Source organism: Myotis lucifugus, unplaced genomic scaffold, assembly GCF_000147115.1.
Source record: "Myotis lucifugus unplaced genomic scaffold, Myoluc2.0 scaffold_4, whole genome shotgun sequence".
NCBI classification, from domain to species: Eukaryota; Metazoa; Chordata; class Mammalia; order Chiroptera; family Vespertilionidae; genus Myotis; species Myotis lucifugus.
Genome location: NW_005871052.1, coordinates 13,180,890 through 13,203,021, shown reverse-complemented (window position 1 = coordinate 13,203,021; position 22,132 = coordinate 13,180,890). Strand labels below are relative to the sequence as shown.

At 40.0% G+C, this 22,132-nt stretch overlaps 1 pseudogene; it reads right to left on the bottom strand.

Moving 5' to 3' along the window:
- Positions 1-14,337: 14,337 nt before the first annotated feature.
- LOC102433209 lies at positions 14,338-15,639 on the bottom strand (annotated as a pseudogene).
- Between the last annotated feature and the right edge of the window lie 6,493 nt (positions 15,640-22,132).

Below are 22,132 nucleotides of genomic sequence, written 5' to 3'. Positions count from 1 at the left end.
TTTGATTCCCAGTCAGAAAACATGACCAGGTTGTGGGCTTGGTTCCCAGTAGGGGGTGTGCAGGAGGCAGCCAATCAATGATTCTCTGTCATCATTGTTATTTCTCTCCCTCTCTCTCTCCCTCTTCTTTCCTCTCTCTGAAAAAAAAATATATAAAAGCCTACAAGTTCAATAAAATCTTGACATATATGTTGTTAGCAGCACTATTCACAATAGCCAAAGGTGGAAACAACCCAAGTATCCCTCAAAGGATGAATTGATAAGCAAAATGTGGTGTAACCATACAATGGAATATTATTCAGCCATAAGAAGGAATGAAGTATTAATACATGTTACAGTATAAATGAGTCTTAAAAACATCATGCTATTCACTTCAAAATATATACAATATCATATAAACATATATCAAAATATCACATTGAATGCCTTAAATATAGACAATGTTTGTTGAGCACTGGGGGTGGGATGGGGAAAGAAAACATCATGCTAAGTGAAAGTAGCCAGACACAAAAAGATCTCATATTGTATGATTCCATTCATGTGAAATATCCAGACTAGGTAAATCCATTGAGAAAAAAAAGCAGATGAGTAGTTGCCAGAGACTGAGGACAGGGAGAAATGGGGAGTGACAGATTAATGGGTACAGGGTTTCCATTTGGAATGATTAAAAAGTTAGAGATAATGATTGCACAATATAATGAATAAACTAATATTAATGAATTGTACATTTAAAACAATTAAGCCCTGGCCTGTGTTGCTCAGTGCATAGGGTCAAGGGTTTGATTCCCGTTCAAGGGCATGTACCTAAGTTGCAGGTTTTCTTCCCAACACCCGGTCGGGGCGTGGGCGGGAGGCAACCAGTCAATGTGTCTCTCTTACTTCGATGTTTCTCTCTCTCCCTCTCCCTCCCTCCCTTCTTCTTCTTCTTCTTCTTCTTCTTCTTCTTCTTCTCTCTCTCTCTCTCTCTCTCTCTCTCTCTCTCTCTCTCTCAAAAGCAATGGAAAATATATCCTCTGGTGAGGATTAACAGAAAAAAAAATTTTAAACTGTTAAAACAGTAAATTTCACACAAAGAAGAAAAGAAAAGAAAAAAGAAAGAAAAATTCAGATAAGAGGGTGCAGGAAAGCATTAGAAATAACACCCTATAAATGAGATTTAGGTTTCATTATGTCACAGCTTGGAAAATAAAAGTATAGTGGATCTGGTATAGGAAGATGGCTGCTGACGGGAAGGCAGACTGCAAGATAGTGTGAGAGGGAGAGAACGAAAAGAGAGTGTGTGGATGTATGGGGAGTGTACATTTGTGGGTGAGGGACAGCTATACTCCAAGGGAATGTAGGGGACTGCCGGACCGGGCTCCCCTGACCGGACAGCCTCCACTGCTGCTGAAATCTCTTCCGGAACAACTAGCTCTGCCGCGGAGACCGCGCCATCTTGAAGGGGAGAGTGGTTGTTATCAGAAACCTATACATCCTGGGAATCTACAACAACAACACCCAGGGAACAACTGCAAACCCAGGAACACCGGATCTCTAGCAGCGCGAATATTCAGACTCGGATGAGCTCTGCACCTTCTCACAGATTTTGTCAGATTTCGCCTAGGAAAAGGTAAGGTCTGCAATCCAGGCAGGAGAAAGAAACGCACGAATGGGATCTAGAGGTTGGGGGAAGTCTGCGCCCCACAAAACCCACGGCCGTTGGGGCTAGAGTGATCAGCGAATGTGGAAGGGGATCCACAGGGCTGCTGGCAGAAGGGAACTCTACAAATCAACCCATAGCGGGACTGGGCAAAAAAAAGCACCCTGAAATTTTACCAGTAAACCAGCTGCTTAGTGACAGAGGGGAAAAGGGCACAGTGCCAGAGGGTAAAAGTCGCGAGTTCACGCACTTACTCTGGCTCTTTTTTCTCTTTAAGTCCTTGCTTTTGATTACTGAGCCCAGTACATAGGATCACCCAACTGGGGACATTCTAAGAGACTGCAGGGGAAAGTTGTTGCTGTGGAACCTGGGGATCGGAGCGGGGAGTGACTATTGGAGAACCAGCTCTGGGGCAGTTCATTCTCCCAAACCAGTATTAAGTGTGACAGGCAAAACAAAAGCTAAATATGAGCTAGAGAGCACTTATAGCCCCGAAGGTCAATCCAGAAACACTGCCACCCAGGGGTTGAATCACAAATTGACCCTTGTGTAAACACAAATAAGAGTCTAAGAAACAAAGAAATACTGCCTGCTTGAATACTGTGGCTTACAATACAGAGAAGCAGTGGAACGCAGGGAACTTTAATACTGTCCTGACTACCTACAGGAAACAGGCGTGACAAACAGGACAGTAGAGGAAGCGAATGACTTTCACTACTGCGCATTATTATTTTTTCATCTTTTACTTAAGAAACTAATTTTTTTCTTTTTTCCTCACTTGATTTTACCTTTTTAATTATTATATTTTTACTTTTAATCAGTATTATTACTACTACTATTTTACCTTTTTTTAAAGTATCATTTTATTTTCTCGTTATTTTATTTTGGAATTAGTGTTCTACATTCTATTTTCATTTTTCCTTTAGCATTATTTTACTCTATCTCAACTTTACCTTTATGCCACATTCTCTTCCTCACTTTTCCCATTTTGTTGTTCTGTTTCTCTTACCCTATTCCTGCTTTAGATTTTACCTATTCCTTCTTTTTACCCCATTAAAAAAATCATCCTACTTATATATCTAATTTCCGATCCCCTGCTCTAAGTCCATACACACCTCTCTCTTCTCTTTCTTCACTATCCAAATATTTTTTCTTTTTTCTCTCTTCCCTTTTTTTCTGTTGTTGTTATTGTGTTCTTGTTTTGTTTTGTTATAGGTTTTTGTGTTTTATTTTGTTTTGTTTTGCTTGCTTTCTCTCTGTCCTATTGTTGTTGGCTTGATTGTTGATTAGATTGGTTTTTTTGTGCTTGTTTGTGAGATTGTTTCTCTCTTTTTTTGTTCTTTTTGTTTCTGTTTATTTTTGCTTCCGTTTTTCCTCTCCTCGCTTGTTATTAGTTGTTGTTTGTAGTTTGCATTCATCTCTGGGTGTTTGTTGTTTGCATTTTGGGGGATTAGTGGTTGTGCTATTGGAATATCCTCCCCATATAATAGTTTCCACCCCCACTTTGTTTTACTTGCTTTCTTTTTCCTCTTACTTTTTTCCTTTTCTCAATATCATTTTTGCACTCCTTTTTTTCTTATCCCCTAATTCTCTTTTCTTTGGTGGTCACCTTTATTTGGGATTATTAGTATCATAAATACATTGGTGTTCAGTGCCTTGTGTGTTGTGCCTTGTTGTGTTGTATTTTGTGCCTTTAAATCAATGCAGGAGAGAGAGAGAGAGCTACAAAACCAGACACCTGGAGAAGAGAGATCATGGGGAGACAAAGAAACAGCTCACATATGAAAGAAAAGGAGGCATCACCAGGAAAGGAAGTAAACGAAATGGATGCAAGCAATATGTCAGAGAAAGAATTCAGAGAAATGGTCATAAGGCGGCTGAAAAGAATGGAAGACAAATTCAACAATATGGGTAAGAACCAAGATGAAATGAGGAAGAACCAAGAAGAAATGAAAAATGACATTGCTGTTATATGGAACTCAATAGAGAGCATCAACAGTAGACTAGAAGAAGCAGAGGACTGCATCAGTGAGCTAGAAGACAAGGTAGGAAAAAATACCCAAGCAGAGCAGCATCTAGAAAAGAAACTTTAAAAACAGGAAGAGAGCCTAAGGGAACTTTGGGACAACATGAAATGAAACAACATCTGCAAAATAGGTGTGCCAGAAGGAGAGAAAACTGAGCAAGGACTAGTAAACCTGTTTGAAGAAATAATAACAGAAAACTTCCCTGATATAGGGAAGAAAAAACTCACACAAATTCAAGAAGCTCACAGAGTACCTAACAAAATGAACCCCAAAAGACCAATGCTAAGGCTTATTATGATTAAATTGGCAAACACCAACAACAAAGTAAGAATCTTAGAAGTGGCCAGAGAGAGACAGAAAGTTACCTACAAAGGATCCCCCATCAGACTACCGACTGATTTCTCAACAGAAACACATCAGGCAAGAAGGGAATGGAATGAAATATACAAAGTCATGCAAACGAAGGGTCTGAATCCAAGAATATTGTACCCAGCAAGGCTATCAATCAAAATTGAGGGTGAAATCAGGAGCTTCACAGACAAAAAAGGACTACAGGAGTTTATTACCACCAAACCAGCAATGCAAGAAATGCTAAAGGGTCTGCTGTAAAAAGAAGAAATAGGAAGCAAAGAAGGAACACAGGCTTAAAGAATAAAAATGGAGACAAGTACCTATCAATAATAACTTTAAATGTAAATGGATTAAATGCCCAATCAAAAGACATAGGTTAGCTGAGTGGATAAGAAAACATGACCCACATATCTGCTATCTACAGGAAACCCACCTCAGAAAAAAAGGACTCACACAGACTGATGGTGAAGGGATGGAAAAAGGTTTTTCAGGTGAATGGAAATGGAAAAAAAAAGCCAGGGTAGCAATACTTATATCTGACAAGTTAGATCGAAAAGTGAAAGACATAAAAAGAGATAAGGAAGGCCACTTCATAATAATAAAGGGAGCAATCCAACAAGAAGAAATAACTCTGGTAAACATATACGCACCCAATACAGGAGCACCCAAATACATAAGAAATCTTCTGGAGGAGATCAAGGGAGAGACTGACAGCAACACAATCATAGTAGGGGACTTTAACACCCCATTATCACCATTAGACAAATCCTCTAAACAAAAAATCAGCAAAGAAACATCAATCCTAAATGACACATTAGATCAGATGGAATTAATTGACATCTTCAGAACATTTCACGCCAAAGCCACAGAATATACATTCTTCTCAAGTGCACATGGGTCTTTTCAGAGATAGACCATATATTGGGTCACAGGCAAAGTCTCTTCAAATTCAAGAATATTGAAATCATATCAAGCATCTTCTCAGATCACAATGGCATAAAAACAACCCCAAAAAATCAAACACATGGAGACTAAATAGCACGCTATTAAACAATGACTGGGTTACCAGAGAGATCAAAGAAGAAATAAAAAGCATCATGGCAACAAACGACAATGAAAACACAACAATACAAAACCTATGGGACACAGTGAAAGCAGTCTTGAGAGGGAAGTTCATAGCGCTACAAGCCTACTGCAAGAAACAAGAAACAATGAGAATAAATTACCTAACTCTACAACTCAAAGAGTTAGAAAGAGAGCAACAAGAAAAGCCCAGTGTAAGCAGAAGGAAGGAAATAATAAAGATCAGAGCGGAGATAAACGACATAGAGACCAAAAAAAAATACAAAAGATCAACAAAACCAAGAGCTGGTTCTTTGAAAGGATAAACAAGATTGATGAACCTCTAGCCAGGCTCACCAAGAAACAAAGAGAGGACCCAAATAAACAAAATCAGAAATGAAAGAGGAGAAATAACAACAGACCCCACAGAAATACAAAGGATTGTTAGAAAATACTATGAACAACTCTACTCCAACAAACTAGACAACCTAGAGGAAATGGACATATTCCTAGAAAAATACAACCTTCCAAAACTTAATCAGGAAGAAGCTAAAAGTCTCAATAGGCCAATAACTATGGAGGAAATTGAAGCAGTCATCAAAAAGCTTCCAGCAAACAAAAGCCCGGGGCCAGACAGCTTCACAGGGGAGTTTTACCAAACATTCAAGGAAGTACTAAAACCTATCCTCCTCAGACTATTCCAAAAAATTCAAGAAGAAGGAACACTTCCAAGCTCATTCTATGAAGCTAGCATCACCCTAATACCAAAACCAGATAAAGACAACACAATGAAAGAGAATTACAGGCCTATATCCCTCATGAACATAGATGCCAAAATCCTCAACAAAATGCTAGCAAATCGGATCCAGCAGTACATCAGAAAGATCATACACTATGACCAAGTAGGATTTATTCCAGGGATGCAAGGATGGTACAATATCTGCAAATCAATAAACGTAATACATCACATAAACAAATTGAGAGAAAAAAACCACATAATCATATCAATTGATGCAGAAAAAGCTTTTGACAAAATTCAACACCTTTTCTTGATAAAAACTCTCAGCAAGGTAGGAATAGAAGGATCATACCTCAACATAATAAAAGCCATATATGACAAACCCACAGCCAACATAATCAATGGGCAAAAACTAAAACCATTCCCCCTAAAAACAGGAACAAGACAGGGATGCCCCCTCTCACCACTCCTGTTCAACATAGTACTGGAAGTACTAGCCATTGCGATCAGACAAGAAGAAGAAATAAAAGGCATCCAAATTGTAAATGAAGAAGTAAAACTGTCCTTATTTACAGATGACATGATACTGTATGTAGAGAACCCTAAAGACTCCATCAAAAAATTATTAGTCTTAATAAATGAATTCGGCAATGTAGCAGGATACAAAATTAATGCCAAGAAATCCATGGCATTTCTTTACACCAATAGTGAACTTACAGAAAGTGAGACTAAAAAAGCAATCCCATTTACCATAGCACCAAAAAAATTAAGATACCTAGGAATAAACTTAACTAAGGAGATAAAAGACTTATACTCGAAAAACTACAGGACACTGAAAAAAGAGATAGAGGAAGACATAAACAGATGGAAGAACATACCGTGTTCATGGATTGGTAGAATCAACATCATCAAAATGTACATACTACCCAAAGCAATCTATAGATTCAATGCAATCCCCTTTAAATTACCAATGGCATATTTCGCAGATCTAGAACGAACGTTCCAAAAATTCATCTGGAATAAAAAAAGACCTCGAATAGCTGCAGCAATCCTGAGAAAGAAGAACAAAGTTGATGGGATCTCAATACCAGATATCAAACTGTATTACAAAGCCACTGTTCTTAAAACAGCTTGGTACTGGCACAAGAGCAGACATATAGATCAATGGAATAGAATAGAGAACCCAGAAATCTACCCAAACCACTATGCTCAATTAATATTCGACAAAGGAGGCAAGAGCATACAATGGAGTCAAGACAGTCTCTTCAATAAATGGTGTTGGGAAAATTGGACAGATACATGCAAAAAGATGAAACTAGACTACCAACTCACACCATACACAAAAATAAACTCAAAATCGATAAAAGACTTAAACGTAAGACGGGAAACCATAAAAATACTAGAGGAATCCACGGGCAGCGAAATCGCAAACATATGCCGAGGAATTTCTTCTCTGATAATGCTCCTAGGGCAATGGAAACTAAAGAGAAAATAAACAAATGGGACTACATCAAAATAAAAAGCTTTTGCACAGCAAAGGAAACCATCAACAAAACAACAAGAAGACCCACTACATGGGAGAACATATTTGCCAATGATATCACCGAAAAGGGTTTAATCTCCAACATTTACAGGGAACTCATGAAACTTAACAGTAGGAAGATAAACAATCCAATCAAAAAATGGGCAAGGGACCTAGATAGACACTTTTTGAAAGAGGGCATACAGAAGGCTGAAAGACATATGAAAACATGCTCAAAGACACTAATTATACGAGAGATGCAAATCAAAAGGACAATGCGGTATCATCTCACACCTGTCAGAATGGCTATCATCAACAAATCAACAAACAACAAGTGTTGGAGAGGATGTGGAGAAAAAGGAACCCTTCTGCACTGCTGGTGGGAATGCAGACTCGTGCAGCCACTGTGGAGAACAGTATGGAGTTTCCTCAAAAAACTAAAAATGGAACTCCCATTTGACCCAGTGATCCCACTTCTAGGAATATATCCCAAGAAACCAGAAACACAAATCAGAAAGGATATATGCACCCCTATGTTCATAGCAGCACAATTCACCATAGCTAAGATTTGGAAACAGCCTAAGTGCCCATCAGCAGATGAATGGATTAAAAAACTGTACTACATCTACACAATGGAATACTATGCTTCGGCAAAAAAGAAGGAACTCTTGCCTTTTGCAACAGCATGGATGGAACTGGAGAGCATTATGCTAAGTGAAATAAGCCAGTCAGAGAAAGATAAATACCACATGATCTCACTCATTTGTAGATTATAGAGAACAACATAGACTGATAAACAGGGACAGATCCAAAGACAGAGAAACAGCGATAAGACTATCACTCCCCAGAGGGAAAGTAGGGGAGGGAGGGGGTAAGGGGAAGAGATCAACCAAAGAACTTGTATGCATGCATATAAGCCAAACCAATGGACATGGACAACAGGGGGATGAGAACATGAGTGGGGGGCAGTTAATGGGGGGGATAAGGACACATTTGTAATACCTTAACTAATAAAGAATTAAAAAATAAAATAAAATAAATAAAAAAATAAAATAAAATAAAATATTTTTAAAAAGAATCTAGAAATAAACCCTTACATATAGTCAACTAATATTTATTTGTTTATTTATTTATTTATTTATTTATTTGTTAATCCTCACCCGAGGCTATTTTTTCCATTGATTTCCCCAACCAAGCCCGGGGATCAAACCTGTAACTGAGGTACATATACTTGACTGGGAATCGAACCCATAACCTTTCAGTCCATGGCCAACGCTCTAACCACTGAGCAACTATCTCCTTCTTATCTCTCTGAGTCTCTCTCAACCAGCAGTCTATACACCATTAGTGGGATACAGCAGTGTACAGTGGTACTGGGAGTTTTTTGTATGTTTGTTTGCTTTTTGTTTTGGGGACTCAAAGTTTTAATAAAAATCACCAAGAACCTGTGCTCCCTTATGTGCATCTGTGTAATTTGTACTATGTATAGTAGGTGTGATATATCATTAAAAACCTACAGTGCAATAACATTAATGAGTAATTTCCAAATGGATTCTATACAACAGTGAAGTGACATGAATGCCAATGAAGTTAGGAGATAAATTATGTATCTGCTTTCCCCTACACTAATTGTTAACCTTTTTTCTCTTCAAGTCCCTAAACGTTCCTAGACTAGCATAAAGTTATCTGCGATTAAGGTGTATTTTCCCAAGAAGGCAAACTTAGTCATAGCTTAAACAATACCAGCATGAAATAAAGATCAGATGTTGAAAAAAAAAACGTGCAATGTTTTAGGTAAGAATCATCAATGTTAAAACTAGTGGATGAAAGTTTGATGAGAAACAAGATAGTTTCTAAATATCCTTCTATGAATTATTAGTTGCAAAGGGAAGAATAGTAACTTTACAGTAGAGAAGTCTGGCTGACTTTACTTTAACCAATTAATCAAAGTTAGCATCACCAGTAATGGCACAAGTAGATATCATGATACACTAAGAAAGACACAAATTACTTCTTTCTATTCTTTTCCAAAATGCATAACTTGAATCTAATAATGTGGAAACACCAGACAAATCCAAAATGAGGGATATTCTACAAAATAACTGGTCTGTACTCTTCCAAATGAATTACAAAGGCTGAGAAACTGTCCCAGATAAAAAGAAACTAAATTTGGAGGTTCCTCAAAATTTTAAACATAGAATTACTATAGGATCCAGCAATTACACTTCTAGGTATATACAAAAAGAGCTGAAAATAGGTGTTCAAACAAAACCTTGAACACATGTTCAAAGCAGCAGTATTCACAATATCTAAAAGGTGGAAACAACCCAAATGTACCTCAATAGATGAAGGATAAACAAAATGTGGTATATCCATACAATGGATTATTATTCAGCCATAAAAGGTAATGAAGTACTGATATATGCTACAATGTGCATGGATCTTGAAAACATAAGCTAAGTGAAAGAAGCCAGACACAAAAGGTCATATATTGTATGATTCCATTTGTATAAAATATCCAGAATAGCCAAATCCACAGAGACAGAAAGCAGACTGGTGGTTGTCAGGGGCTGAGCATCGGCAGTAGGGGCAAGATACTGCTTAAAGTATATGGATTTTACTTGGGGTAATAAAAATGTTTTGGAATTTGATAGAAGTGGTGTTGCATAGCATTGTGAATATACTAAATGCCATTGGATTGTTCACTTTGAAATAGTGTTATGTGTTGATTTATGTTGTCAGTTTGCTATAGTGTGCTATCATAACTTCCTAACTGGACAAGTCAAGGTGGGTAGTCAACAAAATTTTTAAAATAGTATTATGTGTCAATGGTGGCGGGGGGAGGACATATGTAATACTTTCAACAATAAAGATTTTAAAAATAGTGTTATGTGAATTTCACCTCAATTTTTATTTATTTTAATTTTTTTGTGTGTGTCACTCCTCACCTGAGGATATTTTTCCATTGATTTTTAGAGAGAGTAGAGGGGGAGAGACACACAGAGAGAAACATCAATGTGAGAGAGACACCTCAATTGGTTGCCTTCTGCATGGGGATTGAGCCTGCAAATGAGGTATGTGCCTTTGACCAGAATCGAACCTGGGGCCCTTCAGTCTGTGGGCCAATGCTCTATCCACTGAGCCAAAACGGGTAGGGCTCAGTTTTCAAAAAGGCAACTAACAGAGACACGTCAATTCAGTGTAATCTATTATCCTGGACTAGACTTTTTTTTTTTTCTATAAAGGGCTTTCGTGCGATAAATGGTAAAATTTGAATAAGATCTGTAGGTTAGATAGGGGTATTGTATTGATGTTAATTTCCTGATTTTGATAATTGTACTGTAGTTATATTAAGAGAATGTCCTTGCTTTTAGGAAAAATGCTCTGAAATATTTAGGGGCAGAAGGGCATTATGTCTATAATTTGCATGATCCAGAAATAAATGGGGGAAGGGAGGTAGGCGGGAGAGAAGAAAGGAGGAAAAGGAGGAGGGATAGGAAGAGAGGGTGGAATAATAAAGCAAATGTGGTAAGTAAAATTTTTCATTTGGGAAATCTGGATGAAAAATATAAGGTAATTATATACAGGGTGTCCCCAAAAATGTATACACACATTTTGAATAATTATAAAGGCAGTGTTTATTAAAATATATTTCATTTTCTTTTTTAAAATATGTTTTTATTGATTTCAGAGAGAGGAAGGGAGAGGGAGATAGGAATAGAAACATCAATGATGAGAGAGAATCATTGATCGGCTGCCTCCTGCATGCCCCCTACTGGGGATGGAGCCCACAACCCGGGTATGTGCCCTGATCAGGAATCAAACCATGACCTCTTGGTTAATGGGTTGCTCAACCACTGAGTCACACCGCCTGGGCAAAATATATTTCATTTTCAAAACTGAGCTATCAGCTATTAAAGTGTGTATACATTTTTGGGGGACACCCTTATACCAGAGGTGGGGAACCTTTTTTCTGTTAAGGGCCATTTGAATATTTATAACATCATTCACAGGCCATACAAAATTATCAACTTAAGAATTAGCCTTCTATATTTGGTCAAACATTTAATTAACTCACCCCTAATGTCTTGGCAGGGCCAGACCAAATGATTTTGGGCCAGTCGTTCCCTACTCCTGCTGTACTGGTATACTGACAGCCCCTCAATTATGATGGTTCAACTTACAATTTTTTTATTTTACAATGGTGCGAAAGTGATGTGCATGATAATTTACATGAGAAATTCAACTCTTTATTATAAAATAGGCTTTGCATTAGATGGCATTGCCCAACACTAGACTAAGATAAGTGTTCTCAGCACATTTAAGGTAGGCTAGACTAAGCTATGATGTTTGTTTTGGTAGGTTAATTATATTAAATGGAATTCACTGACACTGTGTGTACTCAAGCTCTAAAATTTTTGCCAGAATTATTCTAACTGATCTTTAAACTTCCAGTTTTGCCTCCTCTACCAATCCAGTTTTCACATGGCCACCAGAGTGAATTCTCTAAAATGAAAATTTAACCATGAGTGCTCTACTTAAAATCTAACTGATCTCCCTGACTTAGATTGCTTCCTTCCAATCCATTTTCTGCACTGCCACCAGGATGGCTCTTTCTAAAATATACATGTTGTTATATAACTTCTCTGCTTAAAACCCTGCCATGATTCTCCATTGGCCCATGTTGATCTTTGCAGCCTCATTTCTTGCTACTCCATTACAGAATCCTTACACAGTAATAACATACTACTTGAAGGTCTCCCCAAATACTATACTTATGCACACTACTGTGCTTATCTATACACTGCTCCCTCTGCCTGGAACATACTCCCTGCACCATCAAATTTTTCTTATACTCTATATCTTCACAACCTAGTATACAAGCAGTGGCATTGTGAATATACAATTATTTTTCAAAAAATCTGGCTGTGAAGGCTGAGCATCTGTTGTCAATTAAAAATTTTGAAATCAGATATTCTGAAATCTGCTAATGTACACTGCAGAAAGGTATCCCCTACTTAAACAAAGCCATTCTCCCAACATTTTGTCATTGGCCACCTTCTGTTTTTCTGGTACTATTTTTCCCCTTTGAAATGGCTTCAAATACTACCTATTATAATTATCTCTATTTCTATTTTTAATATATTTTTGTTGATTTCAGAAAGGAAGGGAGAGGGAGAGAGACAGAAACATCAATGATGAGAGGTAATCATCAATCGACTGCCTCCTATACACCCTCTTCTGGGGATCAAGCCTGCAACCTGGGCATGTGTCCCAACTGGGAATTGAACATGATCTCCTGGTTCATAGGTCAAAAATGCTCAACCACTGAGCCACACAAGCCAGGCTCTATCTCTACTTTTAATATTTTTCCCAAGTTCAGACCACTGGAAGTTATCCCACAGCACATTGATGCTCTTTTAATTGCTCCCCTAGTCATTTTTTTCTCTATGTGTTTAATTTTGGATAGTTCCCATTGCCGTGTTTTCATGTTCAGTAATATTTTCTTCAGTAATGTCTAATCTGTTAATCAGATCAAGTGTATTTTTCTCATATATTGTATTTATTTTATCTAGAAGTTTAATCTATCTTTTTTATATCCTCCATGTCTCTCCTCAACACAATCATATTTCCTCTACCTTATTGAACAAATAGTATATATTCATAATAGCTGTTTTAATTCCTTATCTATTAATTCTATTATCTGTGTTATTTCTGGGTCTGTATCTGTTGATTGATTTGACTCATATTTTCCTGCTTTGTATACTTGATCATATGTTATTGGATGCACAGCATTGTGGATCTTAAGCTATTTGGTGCTGGATTTTTTTTTCTTTATCGTTTCTTTAAATACTTATGAGATTTGTTCAGTTAAGTTAGTTAGAAACAGTTTAATCCTTTCAAGGCTTTCTCTTAAGTTTCGTTAGGCAGCACTAGAGCAACTTTTAGTCTAGAACAAATATGTCACCACTACTGAATAAAAGGGTTAAAGAGAATAAAACAGGACAGAGAAAATTTATTGTGCTTAGCAGAATTCTTGCAAAAAGTTTGCAGTCTTGAACACAGCACAGCTCAGATAACCAGAAGACATCTGGCATGGGAGGAATGAAGGACCAGACCCTTATGTCAGCCGAACTGCTTGCAGCCATCAATAGCTGATAAAAGCCTTCCCCCTCCCTTTACTATCCACTGATTCCTTTCTGTGTCTGCACCCAGGCACCTGAAATAAAAGCTTCGTTGATACATTACAGCCTCATGTCATTGGTGCGCGACCCCGGCCCACTCCAAACCTTTCACTGAGGAAATACTCTTCTTCTTTCTCTTTCTCTTTCTCTTTCTCTTTCTCCTCCTCCTCCTCCTCCTCCTCCTCCTCCTCCTCCTCCTCCTGGCGCGTTGTAATTCTCCTTCTCCTCCTCCTTCACTTTCTCTCTCTCTCTCTTTCTCTCTCTCTCTCTCATTCTCTTTATGTGCGGGTTCTCCTCTTTGGTATTGTGTCCTGTGAATTTTAGCCATTTCAGCCTTCCTGAATTCTCAGCTGCCTCCTAAATGGAGAGAATGCAGAGAAACTATTAAGCTCTAGCTAGGCTCCCTCTCTCTTAACTGTTGCTTCATATATTTGTCCAGTTTTGTAGTTTTTTTTTAAAATATATATTTTATTGATTTTTTTACAGAGTGGAAGGAAGAGGGATAGAGAATTAGAAACATCAAAGAGAGAGAAACCTCAATCAGCTGCCTCCTGCACACCCCCTACTGGGAATGTGCCCACAACCAAGGTATATGCCCTTGACCGGGATCGAACCCGGGACCCTTCAGTCCGCAGGCCGATGCTCTATCCACTGAGCCAAACCAGTTAGGGCAGTTTTGTAGTTTTTATTTTTAAAAAGCATCACTTTAATTGACAAGTTAGAGACACACAGAACAACAGAAACAAGACAGTCCCAAGACATCAGAGTGTAACATTATAGCACACAGATTAATATTCTTCACCTTCAGCCTCTCACACTATCTCTGAAGTTTGCTCAAGGACAGCCATGTCCTCATGAGCCTCAGAAAACTTTCCTTCCTCCATGCCCTCACCCACATACCAGTGAAAAAGGCACGCTTGACATACATCAGGTCAAACTTGTGGTCCAGGTGAGCTCAGGCCTCAGCAACAGTGTGTTGTTGCTAAGCATGCACATGGCTCGCTGTACTTTAGCCAGGTTTTCACCAAGTACCACAATGTGAGGCTGATCATTAATGCCAACTTTGAAGCCAGTATGGCATCAGTTCACAAACTGGACAGTACTCTTGGTCTTGATGGTGGCAATAGCAGCATTGACATCTTTGGGGACCACATCACCACAGTATAATAGGCAGAGAGCTATGTATTTACCATGGCGAGGATCACATTTCACCATCTGGTTGGCTGGCTCAAGGCATACATTGGTGATGTCTTCTACAGAAGGCTGTTCATGGTTGGCTTTCTCAATAGAGGTGACAGGGACATATGTGGCCAGAGGGAAGTGGATTCAGGGATAGGGTACCAGGTTGGTCTGGAATTCTCTCAAAGCAACATTCAGGGCTCCATCAAATTTGAGGAAAGCAGTAATAGAAGACACAATCTGGCTAATAAGCCAATTAAGGTTAGTGTGATTTGGGCTTTCAAAATCAAGGTTTCTATGACAGATGTCATAGATGGCTTCATAATCAACTATGAAGGTATAATCAGAGTGCTCCAGGGTGGTGTGGGTGCTGAGGATGCAGTTTTAGGGCTTAATTATGGCTGTGGAAACCTACGGGGATGGGTAAATGGAAGACTCCAGCTTGGACTTCTTACCATAATTGACAGAGAGCTATTCCACCAGGAGGGAGGTGATCCCAGAACCAGTTCCCTCACCAAAGCTGTAGAAAACGAAGAAGCCCTGAAGACCTGTGCACTGATCAGCAGGTTTCCAAATTAGGTCCAGGACGAGGTCGATTATCTCCTTGCCAATGGTGCTGTGTCCATGGGCATAGTTATTGGCAGCATCTTCCTTGCCTGTGATGAGCTGCTCGGGATGGAAGAGCTGGCGGTAGGTACCAGTGCAAACTTCATCAATGACTGTGAGTTCTAGGTCTACAAACACTGCCCTGGGCACATGCTTGCTAGTGCCTGTCTCACTGAAGAAGGTGTTGAAGGAGTTATCTTCTCTCCCCTCCCAATGGTCTCGTCACTTGGCATCTGGCTGGATGCTGTTTCCAGGCAGTAGAGCTCCCAGCAGGCATTGTAGACCTGGACATCAGCCTGGCCAATGTGAATGGAGATGCACTCATGCATAACTAAGACTTATAGGGCTCTGGGAGCTGGAGGAGGCAAGGGGACGGTGACAAGGACCTCCTATGGACAGACTAGCAAGGAGTCTGGGGAAGGAGTCTAGTTTAGTAGCCGTTTAAGGGCAAAGGGTAAATCCAGTTATTCCATTGGAACCAGAAGCATAAGTCCTTACCCTTTTTTGCTGTTGTTAATCTTCACTCAAGGATATTTTTCCATTGATTTTTAGAGAGAGTGGAAGGGATGGGGAGAGACAGAGAGAAACATCAATGTGAAAGAGACATATTGATTGGTTGCCTCCCGCATGCACACCAACCAGGGCCGGGGGATTGAGCCTGCAACCGAGGTACGTGCCTTTGACTGAAATCGAACCCAGAACCACAGGCTGAAGCTCTATCCACTGAGCCAAACCAGCTAGGGCAGTCCTTACCATTTTGAAAAGATAACTGTATCTACTCTGAAAAAAAAATTGTAGAAGGGCAAAAGTGGAAGCAGAGAGTAGAGGCTATCAAAATAACCCAAGTAGAATTTATCAACTTGGACTGGTATGGTAGCAGTAGAAGTGGAGATAGATTCTAGGTGCATTTTTGTTTGTTGTTTGCAAGTAGCAAGTGGGTCTGTTACTTACCACTAAACCTTTAGCACAGTAACTGGACGATAGTAGATGTTTAATAAACAAAGGTAATATGTCACCCCCAGTAACTTGAACAAACATAAATATTACATGGTCACTGTCCACAAGAAACAAACAATCTACTGTTGAAAAAAAGATTTGGTTATACTACTTTGTTGGCTCATACAGCTTTTGATGGCTCCTCGTTACTTACAAAATAAAGTCAAAACTCCTTAGTACACCATGCAAGGATCTCCTTGACAAATTTCTTTCTTTCTAGCACATCTGCAACTGCACCCCTACCCTGCCAAACTCTCACACTTTAATCTCACCAGACTACAAGTAAATAAGTGTTGAGTGAAGAAATAAATGGCATTATAATGTATATATTATACACACAGTTCCAGTATTGTCTAGTTCCCGATTGTATCTTAGGAAGATGACAAATTCAGAGAATCAGCATCTTACACCAAGCCACAGCTATTTCGAACTTTCAATAATTTAGAATAGATTATTTACCCTAAAAATTGGCTCCTCTTCTCAAACATCCCATTCTCATTAGTGGTACCACAATTCTTCCAATCTTTCAGGTAAAGTCTTGGCCTCATCTTTGGATACAGTTTCAAAAATAGATCTCTCATTTATTCCATCATAATGTGTTTCATTTACACATCCTTCTTCAGTGCTATTGGGGCCACTACCATCCAGGATCTCATTGCTTCACACATGGATTACTATGACAGATTCCTAGCTGGTCTCCCTTTATTGTTTCCCAGTATATCTGATACACAGCTGTTGGAAAAATCTTCCTAAAGCACAGCTTTCATCAGGCCACTCTCCTTCTTTGTCTCAGGTTCCAAAGTCCCATGCCCCCTTTTCAGTCCTGGAAAAGGTGCAGCTGGGGTTCCAGGAGAGCCAAAAGCAGGCCAGTGTCAAGAGCTTCTTTTCTATGTTGCAGCTTGGTGTAGCTCAGCATCCAAGCTAATTAAAGTCCATTAGTCCATGTGTGAAGTCCCACATGACCATAAGCCACATGGGCACAGGGGAGTTTCTCCCCTGTCACAGAGCCAGGAACCCAGTGAGAGAGAGAGAAAGAGAGAGAGAGATTAACTTTGAGGAACCCCAACAGAGACTTTTAAGCAAACAAATGATAGTAACGACAGCAAAGTGTAGAAGAAAACTGGAATGGAGAAGAGATAGGAGGGAGGAAGACCACAGAGGTGGCTATTGTAGTAAGAGTAGATAAGGGTTTTGAATTAAAAAGAGGTTAGAGCCCTAGCCTGTGTTGCTTGCTGGTTAGAGCATCAGCCTATGCATGGAAGGGTCCTATTCCTGGTCTAGGGCACATACCTGGATTGTGGGCTTGCTCCACACTCCCTGGTCAGGGTGCATGTGGGAGGCAACCCATTGATGTGCCTCATATCGGTATTTCTCTCTCTCCCTCCCTCCCCTTCCTTCCCTCCCTCCCTTTCACTCTCTCTGAAAAGCAATGGAAAAAATATCCTCAGGTGAGAATTTTTCTAAAAAAGAGTCTAGAGAAGAGGTAAAATAACAGTGTGTGTAATGTTGTTCAGGGTCATAAATAGGGATAATTCAAGGAGATGACAGTGAATTTGCTAGCTTAGAAATCCAGAGAGATGGTGCCCAGCTGGTGTGGCTCAGTGGTTGAGCATTGACCCATGAACGAAGAAGTCCCCAGTTCGATTCACAGTCAGGGCACAATGCCCAGGTTGTGGGCTCAATCCCGAGTGGGGGCATGCAGGAGGCAGCCAATTTATGTCTCTCTCTTATCAATGTTTCTATCTCTCTATCTCTCTCCCTTACCCTCTCTCTAAAATCAATAAAAGCATATTTTTAAAAAGAGAGGGAGAGAGAAAACCAGAGTGATGGTGACATTAACTGAAACTGAGAACATAAGATGGCAAAGAAGCTTAAGAAAGGAGTAGAGCACAATGGTTAAGAGCATTGTGTCTATAGCCAGACTTCTTGGGTTCAAATTCAGGCATAGCTACTAACTAGCTGTGTGACCGTTGGCATGTTACTTACCTTTCCATGTGTCAATTTCCTCATCTGGAAAATGGAGATAATATATCACTTCATCAACTTGTTGTGAGAAATAAAATGAGTTAAATATATAAAGCATTTAGAATAGTACTGAACTTGTAGTAAATGCTCAATAAACATCCCTACTGCTAATTTTTATTATTGTTGATGATGATGCTATTTGAGGTGAAAATCTAAGTCTGAGGGGCTAAGTCTAAAACCTTTAGGGAAGAAGAGTTCAGTAGGCAGTTAGAAATTCTAAATTGAATCTTGAAAGAAAAGGGTACTTAAAGGCATTGGTGTAGATGAGATTTCTCACATAAAATGTATAAGTAAGACCAAAAAAGAACCAAGGATAGAAATCTCCTTCCTGGACTATCCTTAACCCATCCTCTAAACATTCCCTTGGGTACCAACCTTAGCCTATTCCCCTTGTTATAATCTCCCTAAGCAATCTCATACATTCCCATGTTTTTAAATATTACCTAAGTACTGATAGTTCTTAAATATCTATTTTCTGCTTTATCTCTCCTGTGAGCTTCAAATTCTTATATCCCTTTGCCTAATGAACACCTCTTCTTTAATGTCCCTGAACATGTCTCAAACTAAACTTATTGTCACCCTGACCACCAAACCTGTTCCTCCTATATTCTCTATCTTAGTTGGTAGTATTGTTTTCCTTCCAGGTCAAGCAAGAAACCTGGAAGTCATCCTCTTGATCAACTGCCACCACCAACATGTACATATCTTACTTCTCACTAATGTTTTATTCTACTCTTCTAAAGATATCTAGAATCCATCTTCTCCAACCCTACAAGTGCCCTAGTTCAAGCCCTCATCATCTTGTACATAGCATAACAATTGAATCCTCACCCGTCTCCCAGCCTTGGATCTTGGCCAATTCCCATTATATTCTCATCCACCATAGTTATCTGCTTAAAATGAAATTCTATTACATTTTCTTAAAACCTATTTGAGCCTTAACCGGTTTTGCTCAGTGGATAGAGCGTCGGCCTGCGGACTCAAGGGTCCCAGGTTCGATTCCGGTCAAGGGCATGTACCTTGGTTGCAGGCACATCCCCAGTAGGGGGTGTGCAGGAGGCAGCTGATCGATGTTTCTCTCTCATCGATGTTTCTAACTCTCTATCCCTCTCCCTTTCTCTCTGTAAAAAAAAAAAATCAATAAAAATATATTTTTTTAAAAAAAAGAAAAAAATCTATTTGAAGCCTTACAGGGCTTTTCTCCAATAACCACAGCACTGATGGGGGTAGCAGTCCCCAGCAGTCCTAGCTCTTACCTGCCTTATCCTCATCTTCAGTCACTTGCCACTTGCTACTTCTCAGTGCTGTCCAAAGTTCAACAAAGTCAGAGAAGTAAGCAGCAGTACTGACCTACTTGAAGTCTCCTTTGTTAGAGTAGGAGAGGTAGAAGACATCTTGTAGTGTGTTGAGAAGAGAACAAACGGGAGGTAAGGAAGGGCAGTGTCAATGTTTTGACAAATTTATCCAAAATATCAGAGTGAAAGGAAAGAGGGAAATTATAGTTTTAGAATAGGCAGAACGTTTTTTTCTGGATTGAGAATTTGAGTATATTTGTCAATAGGAAAGAAGGAAGTAATGGAGAGGAAAAGAATGAATATACAGGAGAAAAGGATAGTTGATGCAACAAGGTCATGGAGAAATAGAGAGGAGGCCATCAAGAGCAAGATAGAGAGTGCTTTTTCTTATTTCTTATATTGTTTAACTTTTCATAAGCCTGTATCATTTTTGTAAACCATCAAATTCATTGCTTTAAGTAAGAAAAAAAATGGTAGAAGAGTGAGCCTTAGACAGGAAGGCCTGAGTCTGAAGAGAAAAGTATAAAGATGGGGGTCACCATTAGTCATCTTGGAAGTAGAGAGAGAAAATTTCTCGCTCAATGACCAGTGTGTTCTCTGAAGTAGAAGACAGGTTCACAAGACAGTAAGAAGGCGCCAGTAGAAGACTTAAGAAAAATGGCAAGTTCTCAGAAGAGGTAAACAGGAGAGTGAGAAAGAGTTGACAACAAATAAGTAAAAGCCTTCAGAATAGTACAGCAAAACCAGCTGAGTTTGGGAATGCTAATTTTGCAGTAGTTCCAGTCTTCAGGACTGTGATATTTACTCCAGCAATGCTGAGCATATCAGGATCATAAGGGGTGAGAGCACATGGCTGAATTTACACAGCACTTGGGATAAGTTGAGCTGTGTAGGGAGATTTAACCTTAATACAAAATACATGGAGACTTCCAGCCAAGATGGTGGCGTAGGTAAGCGTGGTGCTCACCTCCTTGCATAACCACATCAAAATTACAACTAAACTACAGAACAACCATCATTCAGAACTGCCTGAAATTAAGCTGAATGGAAGTCCTTCAACTACGAAATTAAAGAAGAAGCCACATCAAGACTGGTAGGAGGGATGGAAGGGTGAAGGGGTGGAAGGGCTGGTCCCACACCCACATGTAGCAGATAAAAATCAGGAGGGATACCTTGGCTGTAGAGGTCCCCCCTGAAGAGCAAGGGATCCCAGTCCCACACCACACACCCCCAGCCCAGGATTCCAGTCCCAGGAAGAGAAGTCCCCATACATCTGGCTGTAAAAACCATCAGGAATTGAGGCTGAGGTAGCTGGAGTCCCAGGCAATTCCCCTTAAAGGGCCTGTGCACAGAGTTACTCAGATTCACTCACCCTGAGCTCCAGTGTGGGGACAGCAGCTTGAAAGACACCAGAGATATATGGGGAAGAACTAAATTGTTTGGTATCAGGGCAAGAGCTGCAGGGGCAACTTTCTCCCAGACAGATGTAATGACAGAGGCCATTGTTCCTTTGATGAGCCCTCCTCCCAGAGAGCCAGCAGACAGGTGCCATATCTGAGACTCCGTCAACTTGGCTCACTCTGTTTCCCCACCATGGTGACTCCCTGAGGCCCTGTCCCACCCAACTTTCGGGCCCACCCAAGCTGTTTCCAGTGGTTTTAACATAGGAATGGACTATCTTGGCTCAGGCTTCAGATTTTCCTAAAATCTCTTAAATGAGCAGCAACTGGCCTTAGCGAGCCCCATAACTCTAGCTAAGTGGCCCCAGGCCCGGCACTAGCAGCAACCAGTCTTGGTTCACAGCTTGGTCTTGCCTGGGCAGCTCCAAGCCCAGCACAGGAAGCAGCCATCTGCAAATTGCTTTGTAATTTATGCCAGGTGGCTCCAGGCAGAATACAGGTGAAGTCTGACCTTGGCCTGTACCTCGTGGGAGGACCCAGAGCCAGGTGCCATATCTCAGACAGCTTCAGACCACTTTGAAGCACCACCTCCATAAGTGACACACTCAAGGACAGACTCAGTGGGTACCAGAGCCCTGCTTAAGTAAGTCCTACATTGTGTGGTGGGTCTCTGTCATAACTGATCTTCCAAAGTGGTTGGAGGTTGGTGGTCATTGGTCACAGCCAGTCCTTGCAGCTGATCAGTTTGGGATAAGTTGATCCCTCCCATTGATGTGCCAACAGCAATCAAGGCTCAACTATAACAGCAGGGTGTACAGTCCACATGAGGGTGCACCTTGAGTGCCCCGCTGGGGTGATCAGGGAGGTTGTGCCACTGGACCCTGTAGGACACCTACTACATTGGGCCATGCTACTAAGCCTGGGAGATGTAGCAGCTCTACCTAATATGTAAAAACAAACACAGGGAGGTGGCCAAAATGAGGAGACAAAGAAACATGTTCCAAATGAAAGAATAGAACAAAACTCCAGAAAAGGAAGTTACCAAAATGGAGACAAGCAATCTACTAGATGCAGAGCTCAAAACACTGGTTATAAGGATGCTAAAG